Below are 10,895 nucleotides of genomic sequence, written 5' to 3'. Positions count from 1 at the left end.
TTATGAGAAGTGTCATTTTATGGTGGAACAGGGGATTGTTTTGGGTCATGTTGTCTCTAATGGGGGTATTGAGGTGGATAAGTCTAAATTTGATTTAATTGTGAACTTACCTTATCCCATAACTGTGAGGGAAGTACGCTCTTTTCTTGGTCATGCAGGTTTCTATCGCAGGTTCATTAAGGATTTCTCTAAGATAGCATTGCCTTTGTCTAGACTCTTGCAAAAAGATATATCTTTTGAGTTGAGTGAAGAGTGCAAGGAGGCTTTTGACAAATTGAAATCTGCATTGACATCACCCCCTATTATCCAGGCTCCTGATTGGACTATACCGTTTGAAATTATGTGTGACGCGAGTAATTATGCAGTGGGAGCAGTTTTAGGGTAGCGTGTTGGGAAGCTCTTTCATGTGATTTATTATGCATCCAGAACACTTAATTCAGCTCAGCGCAATTATTCTACTACTAAAAAAGAGTTTTTGGCTATAGTTTTTGTTTTAGATAAATTTCGATCATATTTTCTTGCTTCTAAAATAGTTATCTTCTCTGATCATGCAGTGTTGAAGTATCTCTTGGCAAAGAAGGAAGTAAAACCAAGGTTGATTAGATGGATCCTTCTGCTACAAGAATTTGATCTTCAAATCAAGAATAATAAAGGAGCTGAGAACCTAGTAACAGATCATTTGAGCAAGTTAGTGATAAAAGAAGAGCCAGTTCCTTTGCAGGAAATTTTTTCCTGATGAGCAGTTATTTAAATTGCAAGGTATGATCCCTTGGTATGCTGATTTGGTGAATTATTTGGTTACTAAGGTTGTGCCTTTTGATTTGAGTAGAGCTATGAAAGAGAAATTGAAAAGTGAGGCTAAGTATTATGTATGAGATGACTTGTATTTGTGAGAATTTTGTTCAGATCAAATTATTAGGAGATGTGTTCCTGATAATAAGATTCAATCTATTATGGCTTTTTGTCATGCCTATGCATGTGGAGGTCATTTTGGACCCAAGATAATGGGTAGAAAGAGAGTAGACTGTGATTTTTACTGGCCCAATATATTTCGTGATTCATATTTGATTTGCAAAAATTGTGAAGAATGTCAAAGAACGGGAATTTTAACCTATAGGAATGAGATGATTTAGAATCCAATACTTGTTTGTGAGATTTTTGATGTGTGGGGTATTGATTTTATGGGTCCATTTCCTTCTTCTTTTGGCTTTATTTACATATTACTTGCTGTTGATTATGTTTCGAAATGGGTGGAAGCCAAAGCCACTAGGACTAATGATTCTAAAGCTGTTATAGGTTTTATCAAGTCAAACATTTTTAGCAGGTTTGGAGTTCCTAGAGCTTTGATCAATGACCGAGGCACACATTTTTGTAATAGAACTGTTGAGGCATTGTTGAGGAGATATGGTGTTTTCCATAAAATATCTACAGCTTATCATCCTCAAACAAGTGGGCAAGCAGAGGTGTCTAACAGAGAGATCAAGTCTATTTTGGAAAAAACAGTGAAGCCAAATAGAAAAGATTGGAGCCTTAGACTTGATGATGCTTTATGGGCTTATAGGACTACTTATAAGACACCAATAGGTATGTCCCGCTACAGATTGGTATTTGGTAAGTTGTGTCACCTTCCTGTTGAGTTAGAACATAAGGCTTATTGGGCTGTTAGACATTGTAATTTGGATTTGGATACTGTTGGTGTGGAAAGAAAATTGCAATTGCAGGAATTAGAGGAAATTCGACTTGAGGCTTATGAGAATTCTAAGATCTATAAAGAAAAGACCAAGGCATTCCATGACAAGAAGCAGTTTCTGGTTGGATAAAAAGTTTTATTGTATAATTCCATATTGAAGCTGATGCCTAGTAAGTTGCATTCTCGTTGGATTGGACCCTTTGTTGTTACTAATGTGTTTCCTTATGGTGCAGTTGAAATTCAAAGTTTAAGAACTAATAAGGTGTTCAAGGTCAACAGTCATAGACTCAAGCCATTTTATGAGGGTTTCAGGAGCATACAATGGAGGAGCTCAAATTAAGTAACCCAATTTATGTGGATTAAGGAGCTTTGCCATGTCGAGCTAACAACGATAAATAAAAGCACTTCTTGGGAGGCAACCCATGGGTGGCTTGTTAGCCACAATCAGATTTGTTTTGTTTCCCTTATCTTATTTTATTTTCTAGCATTCTTTTTTTTTTTTCCTTTTCTTTTGCATTTAGGATTTACATTGGGGACAATGTAAGTTTTAAGTGTGGGGGAGGAGAAATTTTTTGCTGTAATTTTTAAAAATAAATAAATAAATTTGTTCTTATAAGCTTGATTCATGATTCTATATTAACTCCATGAGAGAAGTGCTTTGTCCTTAAAATAACTTTTCTACTTTAGGTTGAATTTTTGAGATTTTAGGCAAGGTAATAGTAACTTTAATGATGGATTTTCCCTCTTCTCCATACCATAGAGCAATTTTTTTTCCTGCATAAATCATTTAGGCTTGATTTAATGGTGAAATGATTAAACTAGTGTCATGCATATTTCAGAACTTTGTTTAATCTATCAGGGCACTTTATAATATGTAAATGCGTAAATTGGGGGAAATAAAAGATTGAACTTCAAAATTATTTCGCTATTTTAGTTAAGCAAACTAACCAGGGGTCTTTATGAACCTCATGTTGATTCTCAGGCCAAAAGCTAGCTAGGATATGAGCAAGGTATTTTTCTGAAGGTGACGGTTAAAAAAAAAAAAGTACTATGACGAGAGAGAAGTACCAATTTCAAATAATAAAAAAAAGCCCATTTCTATCTCCCCTAAGATTTGCAAAGAGCTATAATTGTTGTGCCTTGATAAATTAACCTTGTGTTTTGATATGTATTGATTTAAAATTTTATGGAACATTAATAGTGTGAGCTTAATTGATTTCAAGCTTTTTGTTTTGTGTTGGAGAATTATTGATATAGTGGTATGGTGTTGATGGAATTTGTTGTGATGGTTATTACCTTACTTGCCTCTTCTTTCAAACTTCTAATCTTTTGTTAGAGAATGTTGTGATAGGGTGAAGTTAAGAAACTTCTAAGTGGAGTTGATTGAGAATTTAAGTCATGCTTGAGGATAAGCATGGAATAAGTGTGGGGGAATTTGATAAGTGCATAATTTATTAATTTTACTTCCATCACATTTAGTGTTTCTAGGGTATCTTTATGCCTAATTCAGTTGATTAAAGTATAACTATCTATTAGGCATATGTTTAGAGAGTTGTTAAAATAATTGTGTTAAATGGATAAATTTTCAGCATTTGCATTAATTTGACTCTTGCTGCATTTTTCAGGGTTTTGGTAAGTCCCAGAACATAGAAGTGTGGAAGGAAGCTTGGAAAGGTCGAAGGATTGTGAAGCATTGTTGATACAAAGTACACGGGTCGTGTAAGCCCAACCATGGACCCATGTAACATTCTGCCAGAAGAAATCCAGAGAACCGAGGAAGAAACAAAGTACACGGGCCGTGTAACTTGACCCGTGTAAATCCTGGAGACCCGTGTAACTTTCTGTGCCAATACAAGACATACCCACTTAGCTCCAGTAAGTTACATGGCCCTGGGCCATGTAGTGATACACGGGCCATGTATCCGTCGACAATCAGTTTCCTAATTTTGCTTCAGTTGCAGTTTTTGATAGAGACTCTAAAAACCTAACCCTATGCCATATTTTTTAATAAATAGAAGAGGCAGCAGCCAACACAAGAAGATATTAAGCAGCCTCTCGAAGAGAGAATAAGACTTTCGTTCTCCATTCGCATTCTAGATTTCTTCAATTTTCTTCTTTAATTTTCTGTAAGCCATGAACATGAGTGGCTAAGTTTTTAATTCAGTTCAAGGGATTCAAGTTCTTTTGCTTGATTTGTGAGACTAGGTTTTTAATTTAATTTATGTCTTTTAAAAATCTATTGTTTTCTGATTTCATTGTCTTTGATCTATTGAATGATTTGCTAAAAAGGCCTATTAGTTAATTGTTTGATGTGATCAATTACTAGTTCATCTTCATAATCTGTAATTTTTGTGTAAGATTGAACATGAGTAGCAATTAGGTTTTATTGATTATAATCCCAGTTTTTTATAATAACCTAAGGAAATAATTGGGTGAATTAAATGATTTATGTTTCATAAATTGTTATTCAGCATAACTACTTCCTCTTCTTAAAGTAGTTATTAATTTGATGAGGATTGCTTAATACCAATTCAGTTAATAATTAGAGTCAACAAGAGTGCTGGGCTCGAATTGATGAGTATAGGGAAGTTAGGAATTTTACATCGCTGTTTGGTAAATCTACGTTAAGTATTCAATAAGAGATAATTGTATTTCTTTTGTCTATGATCAAATCAATGTATTAGAGTATGAATTACCTTGGACTGAAGTTTGTTTAATTTGAGAGTTTCATATTTAATTTTAGTTCTTAATTTTTTATTTTTTATTTTTTTTTTGGATTGCGAATTACCCCTCCCCCCCCCCCAACCTTTGTTTCTTTTTCCATTACACAAGCGCACAAAATTTAATAATTTAGTCTCTAGGATTCGACCTGGATTTACCACTTACTATAGAAAATATTTCATAATTGGTGATTTCATTAATTTAATTTCTGGTAGATTCGACAGCCATCAGATGCCGACCAGTATCTCTCTCGATGTGCTCGTACTTCTCGAGCCCAACTAGTCAACTTGTATAATTTCCCATTGTTCGTTTGATTTGTAGTACAGGCAGATGGACATAGTATCTACTAGCTCAAGAGTATTTTATATTTCCCCAGGGGTACACGTATCGCCAATCTAGAGGTCGAATATTTTTAAGTGTATCATTTAGCTTTAATTATATATTTATATAGAAATATTACAACCAATTAGGGAATAACTTGATTGATTTTCCTCCACCTTTTACGTATAATAAGAAGTTATTGAGTTCGAGTCCCTCCATTTACTTATTTTAAGATTACTTACCTTTCTAGTAAGAAAAAAAGAGGACTACCTTCCATTGTATAGCTTATCAATTATTATCTAATATATTTTGTCATAATAAGACCCCATGTGAGAAAGGGGGTATTCATGTGGCATCAAGAGATGAGTTTGACAATATCTCATTTTCCACTCTCCCTCCCTATGGAAACCCTACCCATTGCTCTCTAACCCAAAAAAAAAATAATAATAAAAATGAAATAATCAATTCATTCAACTTTTTTTATATTTTGATTTAATTTAATTTGATCTATATTTTTTTTATTTAATTCAATTTCCCATATTTTATACTTTTAATTACTTATTTTTTTTTTTTCATTTTGATTTGATTAGAATCGAATTAACCAATTATACAAACTCAAATATTAACAGAACAAAAATAATAAATAAATAAATAAAGGAATGGGAGTAGCACCTAGCAGGCACAATGTTAATTCATTGAGAAAGGAGTGGCCTTTCTAATAATCCAATAAGAACTACGAATTGCAGAAGCGCAAGCCATTTGAACCACACAATGAAGACTTTTCAAATTCAATAATATATTCTGTCATGTGCTTTGGTCAATTGCTTCACTTGCATGATTCCATCTCTTTCTCTTTCCACTCTATGTCACATGTACATCACCTTAATACCATACCAATCCATTTTCATTTCTATTCCCACTCATATTTCCTTTCTCAATTCCCTCTGCCAATTTTTTCTTTAATTTTTTATTTTTTAAATATATAATAATAAAAATTTAAATATATTTTTTTTATCTAAAGTTAGAATAGATTCATTGAAAAAAGGGCTTGAAGCTCAATACATTAATTGGCTATACCAACATTATGTGAAGATTTTTAAAATAGGATTTAGAAACCCAAAATAAAGTAGGTCCATGGCCTGAACAAGAAGTCTAACTACCCAAAAAATATCCCAGCCCAAACAAATCGGCTCCTAATTGAGACAATTTGTCTACTCGAACCCTAATTTGGAAGACCAAAGAGCAGTATTGTCGTTGGGAATGAAGCCTCACATCCGGAAGGGAAATGGAGCCAATTGAAGAATGCTAGAGTTGAAGATGGCTGAAATGCCTACAGTAAAACCCCAATAAAAATTATACCAAAGAATTCGAGTGGCAACAACCAATCATTATCTGAATTAGTTGAAACACAAGGCCGTGGAAGCCAGAACCTCTGAGACTCTGGAGAAAGAAAAGAAAAGGAAGAGATAAAGTGCAACACTTCTCAACCTCTTATAGCCAGAAAGGGTAGCTGATGGAGGGGGCTAACATTCACACCCTCATGATGCTATCTTCCTTCCAACTTAGCAAATTGAAGCCATCTCTAAAGTCAAGATCTACACCCACACATAAGAAGCACACCCAACACAGAAGAAACACATGTAGATTTAAATAATGCTCTTTTAATTTCGCACAGATCTGGAGGTAAAACCCCATCAAAAACTATATACAAACCAACCAATAAAAGGGAAGGGCAAACCCACGCACATCAGGCCGGGGAAGATCCTTCCCCTGCTCAGAGGGATAGGAAAAAGCTGCAACAACTTGGCAGAAGGAGAGCTATGCCTTTAGAATGGAAGAAAACAAAGAGACGTGTAGTATCACTTGAACTTATTTAATATGAATATATATATATATATATATATATATATATATATATATATATATATATATATATATATATATATATTTCCTTTACAAAGAAATATGCAATTATGAAAAAAATTTATACAAACTTATTTATTATGAATTTAATATATAAATATATTGATTTTATTAATTTTATATGTAAACATTTTTTAAATTTATTATAAATCAAGTTTAAATAATTTTTTTATTGTTATTATTAATTAAATTATTGATTTAATAAGAATTTATATATGATGCATGTGTAATATAGAAGATAGAACATTAAATAAAGTTCACGAGCTGTTTTCAGAATTTGTAACCTACTCTATATATATATATGTATATGTATTACACGTACATAAACGATTATGAGTAGCAAGGTCGATCAAAACAAAAACATGAAAGCGAACAAATCTCAGAGATCTCAACACAAGTTGTGGTTGAGATCCAATCTCTCCACACACACACACACAAAAGCGCACAACACAAGTTGTGGTTGAGATCCAATCTCTCCACACACACACACACACACACACACAAAAGCGCACACTACCACTTACACTGCATAAGAAAATCAGTTTAACACTTGAAAAACTCTATTTTTGTGGCCTCACCCCCATCACCCTCCGATTCCCCGGAGGAAAAAAAAAAGGAAAAAAAAAGTTTCATCTTACACTTTCTGTTGTACTTCCACTGCATTGCATGCAATATAGAGCTTAATTGCACCATATAGTATATAACTGCATAGTGGATATATCTATATAGTGTGCTTCTCCTTTATTTTTCTTGTTTGTAGTGTTATTTTTGTTTGGATTGATGCAAGCTGTGTCACCCTTGGCAAAAACCACCCCTACCAAAGATGAGAGCCAAGAACAGATGGATAATAGTTTTAGTACCGGAGGCAACGGAGACTTCCCTGACTTGCTCGAAAGCATTGATTTCGGCAATCTTTTTGTGGGCATCAATGATGGGGATGTGTTGCCAGATTTGGATATGGACCCTGAAATTCTTGCTGACTTCTCTGTTAGTGGAAGCGGCGAGGAATCAGAGATGAACACATCGGTTTCAAATGGGAAAGTGGAAGATAATACAGAAAAAAATGAGGAAGACAAGGTATTGGGTTCTGGGTCGGGGTTGGATTCGAGTCTGAGCACAAGGGGAGAGGAGATTGTGAGCAAGGGAGATGAATCCGTGGTGGTTAATCCAGTTTCTAAAGAAAGTGATAATGGAAGAAAATCAGCACAAGCCAAGAATAATCAAGGGAAGAGAAAAGTGAAGGTAATAAGAATTTGGGTTATTATTATTAGGTTTCATGTCAGCTACAAAGTAAGATTATTGTTAGATCGTTAACTGTTTCAACTAACAGACATTATTATTAAGCATATATTATGCAAATCAATCTCTCTCTCTCTCTCTCTCTCTCTCTCTCTAGTCTTAACCAATCTTCATGGGGGCCAAATAGTTCACGAGAATATCATGGAATCTTCATTATAGAGATGACTCTGAATTGGGCCTTTCTCTTTTTCTTTATTTTTGTTTCCTTTTTTGGCATGCAGAGACATACATACACAGAGAGTATTTAATGATTTCTTGTTTGCAAGGACTTGTTTTTAAGTGTGATGAAGAGATGGTCCCTTGAATTGTGTGTAGGTGGCTTGGACGTCAGAGCTGCATAGGAGGTTCATACAAGCAGTGGAGCAGCTACGTGTGGAAAAGGCAGTGCCTTCAAGGATTTTAGAGCTTATGGGTATTGATTGTCTCACTCGACATAATATCGCCAGCCATCTCCAGGTACACACTGAGTTCTCCACATGCCTATAGCTCAGACATTCTTCCAATCTCTTAGCACATGCTTCTAGTACTGCTATGTTTTTCTCCGGCCTGCAATTTTTTATCCCCTCTTTCTTTTCCATGAGATTGGCATTTCCTTCTGTTAGAAGAAATCGGTAGCTAAGGACTGAATTGTGGTCGGGTATGATTTTCAAGAAAATGGACAAATATAAAAGATAATAGTTGGTTTAAAGCTTGCTTATCGTACATAAAAATGCTTTTAGATTAGATGTCTTTTCGTTAGAAGACTCCCTTTGGCAACATATCTATGAGTAGAATTGAAAAGATAATAGGTAAATGCTACAATATGATCTCAAAGAATATAATTCTTGATAATCCAATTTTCTAAATATATTTCTTTTATTTCCATATCCAATCAGATTGTGAATCTTGCAAATACATTGAACACCACCTAAACCAGAAATTAAATTTGCATTAAATTTTTCTTAAATAATTTTGAAAATTTTTAAAGGGTAATTAATTGTGAAAGTATGTCCTTTTTTTTTTATCTTGCATTACTAGATAATTACTTAATTATTGATTTACTAGCATATTAGCTTTATATAGATTCTTTGCAGAAAATTAATGATATGAGACTTTATTTGAAGATGAACAATATTATCTTGTTGAATGTATACAGAAATATCGATCTCACCGGAAACATTTGCTAGCGCGTGAAGCTGAGGCAGCAACATGGAGCCATAGACGGCAAATGTACAGAGCAGCTGGAGGCGGCGGCGGCAAGGCAGACATGACCCCTCGGCATGCACCCACAATGGGTTTTCCTCCTATAACACCCTTGCACCACCAGCACTTCAGACCCTTGCATGTGTGGGGTCATCGTCCCATGGAACAACCCTTAATGCACATGTGGCCTAGACATCTAGCCCACTCACCATCACCGCCGCCGCCACCTACATGGCCAACATCACCACCATACCCTTCATATTGGCACCACCACAATCAGCAACGGGTAACCATTTGATCTATCAAAAAAGAATTAGCTAGAAAAAGAAAAAGAAAAAGAAAAAGAAAAAGAAAAACGAAAAACGAAAACAAAGTGGGTGTTTCTAAACTGGCGTATCCTCCGTTGTACGTGTAGGTTCCAAATGGACTAATACCAGGAACGCCTTGCTTTCCACAGCCACTGGCACCAGCGGTAAATAATAATTCCTCACTCTTTGGATTCTTTAATGGCGTTTGTTTCGTGACTTTTGGATCCTTGTATATCACTGCTATTATTTTGGAATCTTCTTTTATCTAATCAAATGGATACATATGCAGAGAGTAGTCCCTGGCATCCCACCCCATGCCTTGTACAAAGTGGACCCTGGCATCGCAGTCCCGACTAGACAATCAGGTCCCCATCCTCTCTTCGACTTTCATCCGGTAAGGAGACTACTCTTTATATATTTATAATTGGTTTCATTGGTACTCAGAACTTGAGACGTCGCTTTGGAGACTAATCCAATATTGGTATCTTGGAGATTGCTCTAATACCATCTAAGCTAAACCTCACATTCTTGAATTTGTTTATTTTCTCTCTAATTTTTGGTTGCATATTATTGTTACAACGTCGAAGGAGAGCATAGATGCTGCTGTTGGAGATGTTTTATCGAAGCCATGGCTGCCACTTCCTCTTGGGTTAAAACCACCGTCTCTAGATAGTGTTTTAGGGGAGCTACACCGGCAAGGAGTGGCCAAGATACCGCCCACTTGTGCTTGAAACCATCAGAGAACATCCTTCCAAAGGCGGTTGTTCATATTGGTGATTTCAAGAACCACTTAAAAATATCTAAATTTGACGACATATCCTGTGCGTTTGCCAAATGTACATGTAATCTGCGAGCTTTTCTTCTTAACCTTCGCCTCTTTCTTCCCTCTTCGCTAAAACTGAGAATTGTTTTCTTGTTCTTGCAGCAAGAACAGGCTTTGTACATTAGGCTACCTAAGTTTTGTAATAAACTATTATTATTATTATTATTATTATTATTATTATTATTATTATTATTATTATTATTATTATTATTATTATTATTATTATTATTGTAATGGTTTCGCGTATTTATACGAGTCTATATGAGGTTTTACATTTCCCTCATTTTCTCAAAGGATTTATGACATTATGATGTGTGCCATCGTACATATGGGTGCTTAAGAAAATTATGCTTAAGAAAAACTTATTCACATTTTATTTATAATAGACTAAAGATATAAATGTATGAGTGTCATCATGCATATAATGTGTCTTGAATTTATTATGCATCATGTTTAAACAAGAATTTTCCATTATATATGTTATATTCAAATTATGAATATAATCGCTTGACTATATATTTATGTATACACAACTTCCTAAAATGAAGTCTAGGATCGTAATTACGCAATTTTATTTTCCATTAAAAGCAGTGGTGGTTTTGGAAATTTTTTTAGGATAAATATAAAA

General features: G+C 34.6%; 1 pseudogene; it reads left to right on the top strand.

Moving 5' to 3' along the window:
• The first annotated feature begins 7,116 nt into the window (after positions 1-7,116).
• LOC131181544 (transcription activator GLK2-like) lies at positions 7,117-10,462 on the top strand (annotated as a pseudogene).
• Positions 10,463-10,895: the final 433 nt, after the last annotated feature.

The sequence above is a fragment of the Hevea brasiliensis genome, chromosome 7 (genome assembly GCF_030052815.1).
Source record: "Hevea brasiliensis isolate MT/VB/25A 57/8 chromosome 7, ASM3005281v1, whole genome shotgun sequence".
NCBI classification, from domain to species: Eukaryota; Viridiplantae; Streptophyta; class Magnoliopsida; order Malpighiales; family Euphorbiaceae; genus Hevea; species Hevea brasiliensis.
The sequence above is the reverse complement of the archived record's forward strand: the minus strand, read 5'-3'. Positions and strand labels throughout refer to the sequence as shown.